The sequence below is a fragment of the Dama dama genome, chromosome 15, assembly GCF_033118175.1.
Source record: "Dama dama isolate Ldn47 chromosome 15, ASM3311817v1, whole genome shotgun sequence".
NCBI lineage: Eukaryota > Metazoa > Chordata > Mammalia > Artiodactyla > Cervidae > Dama > Dama dama.
The window spans coordinates 55108863-55126018 of record NC_083695.1 but is presented as its reverse complement, the minus strand read 5'-3'; the positions used below and the strand labels follow the sequence as shown (position 1 = coordinate 55126018).

At 37.2% G+C, this 17156-nt stretch overlaps 1 protein-coding gene across 2 annotated transcripts in view; it reads left to right on the top strand.

The window, feature by feature from the left end:
• Window positions 1-17156, top strand: part of PRKG1 (protein kinase cGMP-dependent 1) — a 1349869-nt gene that overhangs the window by 156234 nt on the left and 1176479 nt on the right. The gene's annotated exons all lie outside the window — the stretch shown is intronic.

Sequence of the window (17156 nt, the reverse complement as noted above, 5' to 3'; positions counted from 1 at the left end):
CATACTCCTTTAAGTAATAGACAGCTGAAGGTTCAGCCAAGGCTTCAGTTAAGGAAAGATGCAAAAAGAAGTTGGTGATTAAATGTTGTGAGAGGAAATACCTTTGGGTTTTGCTGGAGGGATGACAGGGGACTCTAATAATTTGAAAGTTACTTTTGAAACTTCCACTAGGAAAAGACATGACATCTTGGTGATCCCCATAATGTACGGAGGAGGCTGATAGTGGGCATGTCAGGGAGAGGGTGAGAAAACTCTATGCTAAGCTTTGTGTAAGTTTTCAATTGAGAATCTGGTTCCATGATGTTTGAACTGAATTTCAAGTGAGCATAAACTGAATATGGATATACAGGTAGCTTAGCATGTCATCATTTTCCTGAAAGTGGGTTAAAATTAAAATTATTCCCAAGTGACTCTGATAAAGAATCCACCTGCCAAACAGGAGATTTGGGTTTGATCCCTGGGTTGAGAAGATCCCCTGGAGAAAGAAATAGCAACCCACTCCAGTATTCTTGCCTGGGAAATCCCATGAACAGAGGAGCCTGGTGAGCTCCTATCCATGGGGTTGCAAAGCATAGGACACAACTTAACGACTAAACAATAACAATGTACTTTTTACTTATGTATTTATTCCCCACCATGTTTTCAAAGAATTTAAAGCATTTAAGAAACTCGGTTTAATGACTAAAATTATCTGTGGATGTGAGAAATAAATAGTAAATATGATAGTAACTCAAGAGTCAAAAGTGAAATGAGATATTCATTTTATTAACTATGGACAAAAGCTTTGCTTTATTGACATCTAGAACTCTCAATACTGTGTTCAATACAGAAACGGTCATGATCCTCATGATGCAGTCATTTCTCTGAATGGTGCTATTTATAATACAATTCTAAGCTTAGGAAAAAAAATGGAGGGGAGGGTAATGAGGCTTATACGATGTCGGATGAGTCAATGTATGATTAATATTGAGTCACTTTCATGCTCTCTACTGCCTGCCTTTCTGCTTAATGGTTCTTTATCTGCAGTAACTTGGTACAAGCATCAAATCTGTTCAACAAGTTTCTTGTCTGGATTATCCTGTTGCTAACAAGTGCATTTCCTCCATACTAAGCAGTCCTTCTCACTCCAAAGATGACAGTGTAATTTTGATTTAATTCCTATTGATTGTCATTTTGCTTTTATACATGAGGAGGAATCCAGTCTCTTAAAGTATTCAGGATATTTTTTTAAATAGATAATGTGACCTCCTCCCTGCATAACCTTACCACAGCAAACTTTGCAGACTTAGTATAGATATATGTAGAATGTGTGGTATGTGTGGTTTTTTAAATGTGAAGGATGACAGTCAAACTTATTGGCTTTGTTTCAAGTAATTCTGTTTCCAAGCAAGTGTCAGTTGCTGTGATACGCCTATGCTTAAAGTAATCTGAGGAATAAAGTCATAGTTGAATATTTTCAAGTGATTTAAAAAAAAATTAGAACAGAGGAGAGCAGTGCTTATTATTGCTTAATTAAATTACAGTGTTCATTGATAATAATTATTGAATCATGTCAGAGGTCGAAAGACCAATGTTTTAAACCCAATCGTATTGAAAAGAATATATATATATATATATATATATATATATATATATATATTTAAACTGAATCACTTTGCTGAACACCAGAAACAATAGTTGATTATAAATCAACTATGTTGTTCAGTTGGTAAGTTGTATTCAACTCTGTGACCCCATAAACTGCAGTATGCCAGGCTAAAATAAAATAAAACTAATCATATTGGAAAATACGTCTCTGACAAGAATCAAGAGTTAGTTATTCCTTCTCCCTGGAGCACTTCTTTCCATAACTTGCCTGACCGACTCTTCCCTATTTCTGATGTTTCTCATTCCTTGTGTATGTCTCTCCTTCAACCCCAACCATAGGGTTGTTTGGTCCCCAGGAACTTGTAACTTCTGCAAGTTGGGCTTCTACTTCAGTCCATCTCAGTAAACATTCAGTTGCTTAAGCTGGAAACCTGTGACTGTTCCCTTTTCCACCTCTTCACGTTCACTCTACCAGTAAGTCCCATAACTTCCGCTTGCAAAATGTATCTCCAATTCATTCACATTTCTGCCCATCTCTGCTGTCACGCTGTTAACCTCGGCCAGCCCATGTCTTGTGTGAGATTAGTGCAACAACATATTTTCTGACCTCTCTTTCCCTTCTCCTTCCACTTGCAATTGCTTCAGTTTATTCACTGAAATCCTAAGTGGTCCTTTGCAAACATGTCAGACAATGTCATTCACCATCCTTGTTTCACCCTGTGAATAGCTTTCCATTTCACTAGGAATCCAGTTCTCTCCCACAGTCTGCAAGGGTATGTCTTAACCAGCTCCTGCTCCCATCTCCAAATTCATCTCCAGCCATCCTTTCCCTTCATCAAAAGACTCTGCTGCCATTTCTAAATTGAGCCTGAAAACGCTCTGTTTCTCCTGCTTTGAATTCCCTTCTTTTAGATCTCCTGTGGAATGGTTTATCTCATCCTTCAATCTCAGAATAAATATATTTTCATACAGGTCTTCATTTCAGATTCCAAATGGATCTTTTTTTGATTCTCCATTCAGCATCCATTTTGTAACCCTCCAAATATTTTCTCTACTTTAACAGGTGTTATTTTTGTTTACCTCTATGTTGTCTGTCTTCTACTACTAGAATATGAGCTGTGTTTCATTTGCCCATGTGTCCTTATGCTGTATAGGAAGCACGCAAGAAATGATTGCTGATGGAAAGAATGAATGAGCGGTGTAAGGGTCAGGCTGAACAGACTGCTAGAGCAGCTAGTAGCATGTACATCTGGAGCAGGATGGTCTTTTTTTATCTTGAAAATGTAGTGACTAGTAACATGTATTAACCATCAAAAGTATATTTGCACAGAAGATATACTTACAAGAATTATTCAAATATAACATCCCAGTTAAGTATGGCATAACTGCTGATCAGACAAATTGATCTCATTTTCAGTGTCATAATTCCTTTAAAAAAACTCCCTCATCTTCATGGCTATGTAAAAGACATACTTTCTATTTTATTTATTTTATCAATTTTTAAATGGAAGTGTAGTTGACTTAGAATGGTGTGTTAGTTTCTATTGTACAGCAAAGTGGTTCAGTTATACACACACACCCACACACACACACACACACACACGTAAAACTGATAATACATACCTAAAAGTGATTCAATTTGCTGTACATCAGAAATTAACATTGTAAATCAACTGTTTAAAATATTTTCCATTATGATTATCATCCATAGAACACAGTTGTCTGTGCTGTACCATAGGATCTTGTTGTTTATCCATTCTCTCTGTAAAAGCTTACATCTGCTAACCCCAAACTCCCACTCTATTGCTTTCCCAACACCCTGTACCTGGGCAACCACAGGTCTGTTCTCTGTCCCTGATTCTGTTTCTTTTCATGGATAGGTTAATTTGTATCATTATAGATCCCACATATAAGTGATGCCATTCAGTATTTCTCTTTCTGACCTACTTCACTTAGTAGGATTCTCTCTGGTTACATCCATGTTGCCACAAATGGCATTATTTTGCTTTTTTATGGCTGAGTATTATTCCATTGTATATACATACCACATCTTCTTTATCTATTCATCTGTCAACCAACGTTTGGGTGGTTTCTGTGTCTTGGCGATTGTGAATAGTTGGAGTAGCCTGGTTTTGAAGAAGGATATGGGATGGAAGTTAAGTGTAAGATCAACCAGTTTTCTAGCTAGCATGAGTAATTCGTTTCTGGAAGTTTTTATTGGGAAGGGAAGGTGAGAGAACATGTCCAAAAGGACTGCAAAGATAAACACTCAGAAGACTTTCTCCTGGGAGCTCTCTGTGTACCTCGAATCTATCCACAAGTAAAGTTAGAGCATCATCATGGATCACCTCCTGCTCCTCATATTTTTTTGTCCTATTGCCAGCTTTCCTCATTCATTCTAGAGGTTGACAAAAATGTGGAAACCATGCAAGGTCTGTATACAAAATATTTGCCCAACAGTGCCTGCATCTTTTAAAGCACATTCATATTTGTGAGTGAGGTATAGCCCAACCACTCCAGGAAGGAGTACCCTGAAATTCTGGGAGCCAAGGTTACAGAAATGTTCTGGAAACACAGCCTCCTGTTGGTCCTCTGAATCCTTTGGTCCCATCTCTGCCACAGCTTGAAGAGCCATTGTCTTGGGCTTTATTCTGCCTGAACTGCCTTTGGCTTAAATTGTTTGAGCTGTTTATCTCTAGCCCCCACTTTTACTCAGGGTCCTGCAACCTCAGGGACCAGCTCTCCTCCCTTCTGTAGCCCAGCTCTGACTTCTGGAACCTTGAACCTTCTGGAACGTCTGGAACCTTCTGGCAAAGCTCTTTGAGTTCCCCCTCTGAATGACTTGAAGCATTCAGACAGTGTTAAGTCACATTCCTGCAAATATATTGTTTGCAATTCAGGTGCACTTTTGTTATGAACCCCATGTCTTTGGCATTTATTTATTATATTCATCGCCTTGGCTTCATGGCCTGCCTAAACCTCGTTATGGTTTCTCTGTTTCTTTTGTCTTTCTCTAGCTGATGGTTGTGACCTTATTTCACAATGGTTACATTTTAGGACTGATCTTGCAGATTTGTAGGTGTGGTTTACTTCCATAAATATAGCATTCATGTCAGCAGCAACTCCAGGTCACTTTTTACATCACTTTGTGGATAATTATTGTTGTATTTTAAACCCATCAATCACTGTTGCTTGTATTTATCTGCTGTGGCTGAATTTGAACCTAGATTTGTTGTGTTGGAAATACAATAAATATTAACTGTCACTGAAAGGAACAGAGCATTAAAGGGCAGCGTGGTACAAGATGACAGATAGTGAATTCAAGTTATAAAATCACATTTATTTATCTTTCTTCTTCCCTTTCTCCCTTTTTTCATACCCTCTCTAACTTCTTCAGTAAAAATTTAAGGTGGCTACCTTATTAGATTACAGTATGTGAACCATCATACTAACATTTCATTAAGTTTGTAAATTTTTTATATTTTAGATTTCTCTTGTAAGATTATCAATACTTACATAGAAAGCATTTAATGTTTAGATTCTTACAGTCAGGCTTCTCAAATATATGTATATTACAGATCATTAGTTACATTAATTACAAATGAGTGACTTTGAGGTTTTCTTGGAATATTGTATTTTTTATCCTACAAGCATAAAGAGAGCTTCCTTTATTGTTTTGAATTCAAATGCAGACACTCACCTGAAGTAATAGTAAATTTTTAAATACTTTTTCCCCTCCATATTTATATATCAAATCCTTCTGAGGCAGGGTTTGTAGGAAGGAAAGGAGACAGATATAGGGTCTGTGCTCAAGAGAGAGAGGAGAGAACAAATGTGTGAACACTGAAATCAGAATAAGTTGAATTACATTGCTGAATTCAAGAGGTGTTTCTGTATGAGAATATATCTGTCTGTAAAAGCTATAAGACATGCTCGAACTTCTGTAATGTGAAGAATGAATTAGATCAGAAAGGGAATCTCTCTGAATGAACCATCACAGAATTTTTTAAACTACAGAATTATTGTCAAATGGCCAGAGTTCCCTGCTGATACTGCTTCAGTGGATTTGTTGAGTCTTTGTCCAAGAGAGTTTAAAGATTAAAATGGCCAAAGGGATACGAAAGACAGAGAGAGAGAGAGAGAGACAGAGGCAAAGTGGCAGAGACACAAAGAGAAAAAAGGCATCAAGAGGCACAGAGAGAATATGAAAGGGTGTGTAATGAAGGAAGGGCTGAACAGTGTTTATTTCAGGCTCACAGTCAGTAGATCTGGGTTCTACTTTAATCTCTTACTTAAACTGAGTCACTTGGACTCAGTAAGGGGATCAAATAGGTCAATCCTAAAGGAAATCAACCCTGAATATTCATTAGAAGACTGATGCTGAAGCTGAAGCTCCAATGCTTTGGCCACCTGATGTGAAGAGCCAACTTATTGGAAAAGACCCTGATACTGGGAAAGATTGAGGGCAGGAGGAGAAGTGGGGAACAGAAGATGATCGCATCACGGACTCGATGGACAGAGTTTGAGCAAATTCCGAGAGATAGTGACGGACAGGGAAGCCTGGCATGCTGCAGTCCGTAAGGTGGCAAAGAGTCGGACACGACTTAGCAACTGGATGACAACCGTTTGTGACTCTGTTTTCTCATCTGTCAAATAGGAATAGTAGTAACATCTATTCTACCTTCTGCTCAGGTTTTTGGCACCCATAGAATGAAATGTTAGATGTGGAATTGTTTTGAAAGCATGAAATGCTTTCTGAAGGTAAAAGGTCATGCTCCCCAAGCATAGCATTTTTACTTTAGCAGTATTAGTGATAAGTAAGAAGAATATTTGCTTTTGGATTTTATAATTGTGATAGTTTAGTCAAATTGTGAATAAAGTTAAGTATTGTGTTCTTAGAAGTCAAGTGATTTAGTAGAGGGTGGCTTGGAAGTCAAATGGGTTTATGTTTAAACTCTGTATCTACCTGTCAGTACTCACTGTGCAACATTGGACAGATTATATAACTGCTCTGAGCCTTTGTTCTGTGATGGCAAATTTATCAAGTCATTGTGAAACTTACATGAGGGGTTGCTTTTCATTGCAGTACATGGAGTAACTCCTTAATAAATATTAGTTGTAGTAATATTAGTCCTACTATTATGATGATGACTTTTGCTGTCTTTATGATTAATTTTTTCACTTTGGTTAAGAAGCTTTGAAACTTCAGAGCTTTCACAAATAGGAGCATGATTGTTTGGTTTTTAAATTTTAATTATTTTAAAAAAAAATCTCAGTATATATGCCATCTACCTTCAGGGAGAGTCAAAATGTAATGTATTGAATGTATTCTGATGTATTAATTCCCTGATATCTCAGTTGGTAAAGCATCCGCCCGCAATTCAGGAGACCCGGGTTCTATTCCTGGGTCAGGAAGATCTGCTGAAGGGATATGCTACCCACTCCAGTATACTTGGGTTCCAGTACAAGTTTGCTGGTAAGGAATCCACCTGCAATGTGGGAGACCTGGGTTCAATCCCTGGGTTGGGAAGATTCCCCTGGAGAAGGGAAAGGCTATCCACTCCAGTATTCTGGCCTGGAGAATTTCATGGACTGTATAGTCCATTGGGTCACAAAGAGTCCCCCACGACTGAGCCACTTTCACTTTCTTAATATATTGAAGCCCAATGTAAACAGCTGTTTTATAAGAAGTCAAACGAAGTTCATCAAAGTAGATGATCTGCCTCCTTACGCCCTGTAGGTCACCGTAGCAAGGCTAAATTTGGCTCTCATTTTCTGGAAGCATCACCAGAGGAAATAATAAATGACCCAAGTCATAATTTTCAGCCAAGAGGAAGTGTGCATTTGTGGTGTGGGGGGGTTGGTAGCAAAGCATGTTATTTTCCTGCTGCTGAATTCAGACAAATGTGAGGTAATTTAAAATGTTAGGTAATTTATCTCAGAGATTAAATCTGAGAAGCAACCGAATAAGATAATTTTTCTGAAATGATGTCTTTAATGATCAATTTTAAAATCAAGCCATTGCGGTAATTGAAATGACAGCACGTAACACATGGTGATGACGTGAGCTGTTGGGTTTGAGAGGACTAGACAGAACATCATGGCTCCCGCTCTGTGCCCTGCAGGCAGGGTCAGCCTGGGTGATGCGGAGCTTAATGGATGTTCATAGTGTGACCATGCTGACCTTGTTGTGAGCAAGTAAACGCCAAGAGATCTCAGCTGTTTGTGTGTACTGAAAGATAAGAAAGAAATTGCTTTGAAATGTTGAATTGAAATCGGACATATAAATATATGCCAAATGTTTTCTTCCCCCTCATTGCTCTGTTTTTTTGCAGTTTAGATCTCTAACTTCAAAAATAGAGTTAATCATAGAAGATCCAGCCACATGATTCTTATATTTTGGAATGTAATGTGTGTGGTCTCATTCTCCTGAAATTCTCATGATCGTTATTCTCATGGAAAGCACTTTGCAGTTCTGTGAAACTCCACAGTTCTTCTTCAGTGATATGGAAGAGGAACTATAGAACAGGAGTTTGAGCTGGGCTCTTTTGGAGACTGCTCTATTTTGAGTTAGGCTCACTAGTGTGAAGTAGCTGTTAGATGCCTCTCTGGAGCATGGAATGACTGCGGTAGTTGAAAGGGAGACTTTAATATTGATTGTTTTGGAAGTTGAGGAACTCCTACAAAGAGCAATGCATTTTTTTTTCTTTAATTAGTACACATTTGCTCCATCTGTTAACATCTAACAAGTGATTTCAAGAGCTACTTAGCATTATTCCTAGTCAATAAGAATGTGTATCAATTCAAAAGAATAAGGCTTTTAAGTGATAAATCTGCAAACAAATATTTTGTGGGTCAACCATTTTTTGCCTTGACATAAATCATTGTTTTTGTTTAGAGTTAAAATATCTAAATTTCATGTGGATACTGATTTTAGAACTACAAAAAAAAAAAAAATAGAAATGGCAACTTGAAATTATTTGGGATGCATGCAATAGACAGAAGATTAATATCATTGGCCACTTAAGGAGCTACATTGCTATCATATATTTTGGCCCAGTGTTTCCAATGTTTTGTATCATATGCTGATTATGGATATGAATGCTGCAAATAGTCTTGATTTCTTCATGACTGTTTTTTGATAAGATTGGGATAGCTATGGCAGAGTTGCTTGATGTGAAAATTTAGTCTGAAACTTGTTGAAAACTGATTTTCAGTTTTGAGGAAATATCTCAATTGGCCCATAGCTTTTCAGGATTGAATTTTGTCTTTAAAAATGTGCGCTGGTTGATATTTCTTAGCTCTATACCTACAGAGTTCATTCAAGAAAGCTGTTAGGCTAGAAATAGGATTTACTGTTTGGGCAGAATCTCAACAGTTGAGGCGGTGAGAGGACTACTCCATGAATTTTCTCACTTCTAGATGATTCATTGAATATTTCACAGTATATAGATGGGGATATCTTGCCACAGTGACTCCCAGAATTAGACGCTTTTAAGGCACTCTACAATGACCATATCTGAGTAAAAGAACTGTGAGTTAACGATTGAGATTTGGACTTTGGAGCTGCCAACTGAAGATACTTTACTGTAGATCAAAGACCTGGAAAGTGCATTTATGCTTCTTCTGACATGTGAGCCTAAGACTGACCTTTGAGAGCTAAAAAGATTTAGTGAGTGCTTTTTATCAGTCAAAAAGTTGGTTATCAGTTTAGTTCAGTCGTTCAGTTGTGTCTAACTCTTTGCAACCCCATGAACCGCAGCATGCCAGGCCTCCCCGTCCATCACCAACTCCCGGAATATACCCAAACTCATGTCCATTGAGTCGGTGATGCCATCCAACCATCTGATCTTCTGTCGTCCCCTTCTACTCCAGCCCTAAATCTTTCCCAGCAGCAGGGTCTTTTCAAATGAGTCAACTCTTCGCATCAGGTGGCCAAAGTATTGGAGTTTCAGTTTCAGCATCAGTCCTTCCAATGAGCACCCAGGACTGATCTCCTTTAGGATGGACTGGTTGGATCTCCTTGCAGTCCAAGGGACTCTCAAGAGTCTTCTCCAACACCACAGTTCAAAACCATCAGTTCTTCAATGCTCAGCTTTCTTTATAGTCCAACTCTCACATCCATACATGACTACTGGAAAAACCACAACCTTGACTAGATGGACATTTGTTGACAAAGTAATGTCTCTGCTTTTTAATATGCTGTCTAGGTTGGTCGTAACCTTCCTTCCAAGGAGTAAGCGTCTTTTAATTTCATGGCTGCAATCACCATCTGCAGTGATTTTGGAGCCCCCCAAAATAAAGTCAGCCATTGTTTCCACTGTTTCCCCATCTATTTGCCATGAAGTGATGGGACCAGACGCCATGATCTTAGTTTTCTGAATGTTGAGCTTTAAGCCAACTTTTTCACTCTCCTCTTTCAGTTTTACCAAGAGGCTCTTTAGTTCTTCTTCACTTTGTGCCATAAGGGTGGTGTCATCTGCATATCTGAAGTTATTGATATTTCTCCCAGCAATCTTGATTCCAGCTTGTGCTTCCTCCAGTCCAGCGTTTCTCATGACGTATTCTGCATATAAGTTAAATAAGTGGGGTGACAATATACAGCCTTGACGTACTCCTTTTCCTATTTGGAACCAGTGTGTTGTTCCATGTGCAGTTTTAACTGTTGCTTCCTGACATGCATACAGGTTTCTCAAGAGGCAGGTCAGGTGGTCTGGTATGCCCATCTCTTTCAGAATTTTCCACAGTTTATTGTGATCCACACAGTCAAAGGCTTTGGCATAGTCAATAAAGCAGAAATAGATGTTTTTCTGGAACTCTCTTGCTTTTTGATGATCCAGCGGATGTTGGCAATTTAATCTCTGGTTCCTCTGCCTTTTTTAAAACCAGCTTGAACATCTGGAAGTTCACAGTTCACGTATTGCTGAAGCCTGGCTTGGAGAATTTTGAGCATTACTTTACTAGGGTGTGAGATGAGTGCAATTGTGTGGTAGTTTGAGCATTCTTTGGGATTGCCTTTCTTAGGGATTGGAATGAAAACTGACCTTTTCCAGTCCTGTGGCCACTGCTGAGTTTTCCAAATTTGCTGGCGTATTGAGTGCAGCACTTTCACAGCATCATGTGTTCGTAGTGACGCTTCCTAAGGCCCACCTGACTTCACATTCCAGGATGTCTGGCTCTAGGTGAATGATCACACCACTGTGATTATCTGGGCCATGATGATCATTTTTGTACAGTTCTCTGTTAAAGTTGATTATAGATTCTTTGTAAAATATTTTTAAGTTGCTTTTGCCGATTTTCATTCTTAGTAATAATTTTAACAGTTTTTTTTTAAAGTGCCTAGAAGTCTTCATCAAATGAAGGGTTCAGATATTGATTTGATTCTCACATTTCTGGCCATGTTTGGGGCATATTTACCGTTGCTTGGTATGTGTTCAGTGGGACTGTGAAGGAAGAGTGCATATCTTTTAGACCTTTGGACACAGCTTGAAATTGGAAATGAGATCTCATTCTCTTCTTGTATGTAAAAGTTGCCTGAGAATTAGTGATTTGAAATATAGGTAAGTGTAGGAGTTGTGCGACAATGGTTCCCAGGAGTTTCAGTCATAAGAACTCCTTATTATCAGGATGATGAATTATACTTTAAATATCTGTTAATTGATGAATCTGTTAATACATGACAGAAAGCTTTTATGAACTCAGTAGCAATTTAAACTAAACTTATCTCTGTTTTGCAAAGTTCATCCACATAGACAACAAACATACAGATACCAAGGTGGGAAGGGGAGGGCAGGATGGATTGGGAGATTGGGATTATATATACATACTACTATGTGTGAAACAGATTACTAATGAGAACCGACTGTATTGCGCAGGGAACTCCACCCAATGCACTGTGGTGACCTCAGTGGGAAGGAAAATGATGGAGTGGGGATATATGTGTATGTGTGGCTGATTCACTTTGTTGTGCAGCAGAAACTAACATGACATTGTAAAGAAGCTATATTCCAATAAAAAAGTAAATTTATATTATGTATTCCTTATGCCAGATATATTACCTGCAAGTCCTACCTCTTCTTATCATCAACGCTTCACTGTATTCCTAAGGCTTTAGAATGAAATAAAACTGTATCACTGCCTTCAAGGCCCTATGAGCCCGGATTCCTGACTGCCTTTGCAATTTTATTCTCCTTTTCCTTTTCTTTTAGCTCACTCTGTGCTTCAGCCTCATAGGTCTCCTTCCTGAATATTGATTGGATAGATCAAGTTCCTTCCAGTCTTTGAACCTTCATATTTGTTTTTCCTTCTACCCGGGATGCTCTTGTCTGTGGATCCTATTATGCAGTCCTCAGCTTTGAGAAGCCTTCCTGACAACTTGTTCTGAAACAACCTTCCACACTATTTGACTTAACACTAGCACTCTATAGATATCGCAAGCCGACTACATGATATCCACAATGTAGAATATCCTTTCATGTTTAGAAAATTCATGAGGCTCTGTTTGTCTATAGTGAATAATGCCATCTCTCTTGTTAGAGAGGTGGGTTATATTTCCCTATGCATACCTCAGATTGCCCACTTTATCTAAAATTGTGTAGAAAGACAATTAGCCTTTGTGTATATTTGGAAACTTTCTCTGCAGTAAATAAATGGGGAAGTGGGCTTTTTAATTCATTTTCTTAAACTTTAAAAATTTGGAAGAACTGTTGCTAATCCTGGCAGAGGTTATCTGGGGATATTATACCGCCTAATGAAATCTTTAAGGAAGGAAAGACCATCATGTTAGTTTTAGCATTTATAAATGAAGGCACACTAAATTCTTAGGGTGTTAGGAAAAGATTCTATATCTGATGTGTTGGAGCCAACAGACTGGCTCATATAAGAACTGCTTGTTAAATTTTCAGGAATTTTGCAAGCAGGCTGACTTTGCATTAGTAGCTTGAAATTGGCTATGGTGGGAGTATTTATACCATGGAAATTGGCAAACACTGCAAACGAGGGCTTTTTTTTTTTTTTCCCTGGAGAGTGTGTTTAACAGCACACTATTATATAAAGCCAATATTTCAGAGGCTGACAATTTGATGATGAGAAATCAATAGGGCCAGCCTGAAATAACCAAGTTACTTTTATGGTTGTTTGGATTGAAAAAGTCACAAATTTTGAGCATGGAAGAAAGAGCTTTTTTTTTTTTTTATTTTTTTAAAGAAATAGATTATTTGTACACAGAAGCAGACATGAAGGATAAAAAAAAAAAATAGGATCTTTGTATTTGCTTCTTTCGCCTTTCAGGTCAGGCTGCTGAATTCTTGCAAAATGTTGTTAGGGGTTAGAGCAGATAGCCACCTTCTGGAACTTGCGATAGCAGCTTTCCTCAGCTCCCAGACTGATAACACAGCCCAGCTGATCCCACATGCAGCATCACATGTTAGTTACAATGAGTGTGTTAGACTGCTTCTTCAGGGAAAGAAAAAGATTCCAAGAAGAGTTAGGTGGAAGCTCTGACTGATTATGGTTTATAATGTTGGAGCAAGTGGAGACTAATGAGAGTTGCCCTAAGGTTTCAGGCCTTCAGTGGGAAAGGATATAAAGAAAAAATTACTTGAAGAGGCAGGGCTTTGAGCATTGCTCACTGACAAGAACATCTTTGAGATACACCACTCTGTGAAGGCAGAGAGGGATTATTTGGGATATTTCAGAGGCAAATGTCATTGGGCAATACCTCCATGAAGGGATAAATGGATAAATGATAAGACATAGGTCCTATATTTCTGAGTTTATTTTAAAGTACTACAAAGGCAAATGAGAAAGCTTCTAGTTAGTTTCTTCAGGGACTTGAGATTGAATGTTCTCCATTTAAAATGAAGTTGGAGAAGCAGGCACATCCTGAAATTCCTTTCCTCTCCTCCAATTTGTGGTAAGCACTTGGAAAATTCGAATAATTCTAAGGGATTGTGTAAGACTAAGTCGTGTCATCTTTTCTGATGTCTTTATGAAGCTGGTTAATTGTACTGTTTATGAGTAGAAAGAAAGTGGCTTTCTTCAGTCATCTTTGGATGTAGCTAATTATTTGCTTGGAAGAGGGCTTTATTTTTAATCTTGAAGCATTTCTAGGGCTTAGATTTTAATGGAGCACTATTATTATTTCCCAAAGGATAAGATACCATCTGTAGTTAAACAAGTTGGGACTCTGGGACTGATAATATCTAGTCTTTAGTCTTTATTATATTAAAAAATATGAACCCATTGATGACCTTACACTCTGACTCAATGAAAATAAAGGAATTTTTAATAAAGAGAATATTATGCAGTTTGATTAAAATTAATTTCTTAAAGATCAAATAAGTCCTGTTATTTGGAAAAGCAATCCTAGAACAGTAGATCTCAGGAGTCACTATGTAGTTGCTATGGGTTCTTGACCTTGAGGTCAGGAATGGTGAAGATAATTAAGAAGGGAAAGCTTATGAAAATCATAGATGGAGACACAGTTTTGCATCTTATGTTGAATATTCAATGGAAACAACTCTCTGCCTCGGGAGAAATAAGATTTTAGGAGACAGAATTAAAAAAAAAACTTTGAAGGAAACATGCAGTTAAATAGTTCTGACAAACTAAAATTCTCACAAACAGGACTTTTTAAATAGAGTCTATTCTGAAGCTCTATTCTGGCCATTCATCACCATCTGTTCATAAAGTGAAAATTCCTGCCCTTAGTATTTAGACACAGGCCATGTGAAAGCGAATCTATTGTAAAGAGTGATATCGATTATACCAATAACAGTCAACCAGTATTAAGTATCTAAGTCATTATTGAAACGAGCAGTAGATTTTTATTTTTCCTCATAGCACAATTGCTTTTCAGAAACTACCTTTGAAATTAAAGAAATTTTCATATGAAAAGCATGCCCATTCTAGAAAATTTTAGAGAAAAATAGAAAAAATATAATTCTGTCACCAAAGGCAACCAATGCCAACATTTTATTTATTTCCTTTTGATACTGTTCTAAGTCATGACTGCACACTCTGTTACTACTTCCTGCAACTGCAGTTACTACCACCACCTTTGCACCCACCATTTACTGAAACTAACATTATCTTTTTACCAATCTTCACATATCTTAAGTTTTATTGAGAAATAATTGACATACATCAGTATATATATTTAAAGTGTACAGCATGATGGTTTGATTTACATATGTTGGGGAGTGATTATCACAGTGTTTAGTTAACATTCATCGTTTCATGTAGATAAAAAAAAATTTTCCTTGTGGTGAGAACTCTTAGGATCTACTCTATTAATTTTCCTATGTACCATATAGTAATGTTAACTATAGTCATTATTTTATACTTTACATCTTTAGTTAGTATTTATCTTATGGCTGGAAACTTGTGCCTTTTGATCACCTTTCTCAAATTCTTCCTCCCCCTGTCCCCGACACCACCTCTGGTAACCACAAATCTGATCCCTTTTTATCTATGAGGTTTTTTTTTTTTTTTTTTTTTTTTTTAAATTAGGCTCCACATGAAGTGAGGTCATACAGTATTTGTCTTTCTTTGATATATTTCACTTAGAATAATGCCTTCAAGATTCATCTGTGTTTTTAGGAATGTTTGGATTTTCTCATTTTTATTGCTGAATAATATACTGTTGTATATCTATGTATCTACATCTAGATCCAGATACAGACACACATCACGACTTCTTTATCCATTCATCTATTGGGGATGCTTAGGTTGTTTTCATGTCTTGGTTATTGTGAATAATTTTACTATAAGCATGGTAATTCAGATTTTTTTTTTTCCAGTTATTGTTTTCACTTTGGATATATTCACAGAAGTAGAATGACTAGATCATATGGTAGTTCTAGTTTTTAATTTTTTGAGGAATCACTACACTGTTTTTCATGGTGGCAGTAACAATTTACATTTCCACCAACATTGTATAAGGGTTCACTTTTCTCTGCATCCAAACCACCATTTATTATCTCTCTTTTTCCTGTGTGTGATGGCTATTTTAATAGGCGTGGAGTGATGTCTGTTGTGGTTTTAATTTGCATTTCCCTAATGACTAGAAATGTTGAGCATCTTTTCATGCCTCTGTTGGTGGCTGGTAATTTTTAAAATACCATTTTCCATTTTATAAAATGGAATTTCAGAAATGTAAGACAACCTGCTAACTTTTAATACATGACAGGACTACGATTGGGACCCAAATATATATAATTTGAAGGCCAATTTTTTTTCATTTCACACACACACACACGCTTTCATATTCTAAAGACTATTCTGTATCTTCCTTTTTCACTTAAAAATAGTATAATAATTAATTCCCTGCCACTAACTCTTCATGAAGAGTTTAATTGCCTCAAAACAGCCCATTCTAAGTATATTTTTCATGTTGATAGTTTTCATTGTTTTCATTTTGATGTGCACCTTTTTATTAACTCAGAACCAAATCATTGCAAAAGATAATGTGTGAAGGCTGGATCAGTTAGACTGAGGCCTAGAGTGGAAGTCAGCAGAACAGGGGAGTGCAGATGCTGTAGTCAGCGTTCACTACTGCGGGTCGCTTCCCTGAAAACCACTCATTAAGCAAATGAAGACAAAGACAGATGCTTTTCAGATTAAGATGTTTGATATAAAATTCCAGATGTGTTTCTTACCCTCCATGTTGCTAAGGTCTCTGTGTCTGTCTTAACCAGCTCCTGACTTCTCTGACAGTACTCTGTGCAGCTCCTGACACAGTATTTCTCCATTTCCTTTTACTTTGATTTTTATATCCCAGGAAGTCGTTTGGTATTTCTTTTCCCAGAGAATTAAATGATCACCCTCTTTCAAGTTCTGGAAAACTTCCCTGTTAACCACTGAATCCTAATTAGAGAAATTTGTAAACATGTTTCCTAGCAACTGCCTGTTTAATCCCACGTTTAAGCTATGTTGTATAAAGCAACTTGTTCAATAGACTTTTATCTGCCTGGTTACCTCTGTGTAAGCTGCTTGAAGAGATAGATATTCTCTAAAGAAGCATGGTATGGATAAAGAACTCTCACATTTATATCAGTTGTTCTGAACAGCTAATTCAATATCAATTCTTTATCATTTTTTTAATCCATTTCTTGAGCACTTGTACTATTTATAACTGGTATTGTAGTAGACACTGGGCATAAAGTGGAGAAAAGAACTACAAACTGTCCCTGCCCTCAGAGAGCATACTATCTAGTGGAAGAGGCACCTAAAAATAAGTAAACATATTGTGTTTAACTGTAACTGTGTGCAGCACAGTACATCCTGATATTCTTTTATAATTTATAAATATGGTAATAATAGTGTTTCTTCTATAAAATTTTGTTGTATTCTGTTCCCATTCATTCTTTAGCTGAGTTTCAAGCTTCAATTTAAGATGTTTGTCCATTGGTTTGCCAACAGTCTTTGGGTTTAAAAAAAAATCCTAAAACAAAATGGAACTCTGTGATTTTGCTTATTTACTGGTCCCATATTCATTTAATGATACTATACTTAAAGGGAAATTTCTCAGTGTTTTTCCTGCTTCCATGGAATTACTCTTGGGCCGG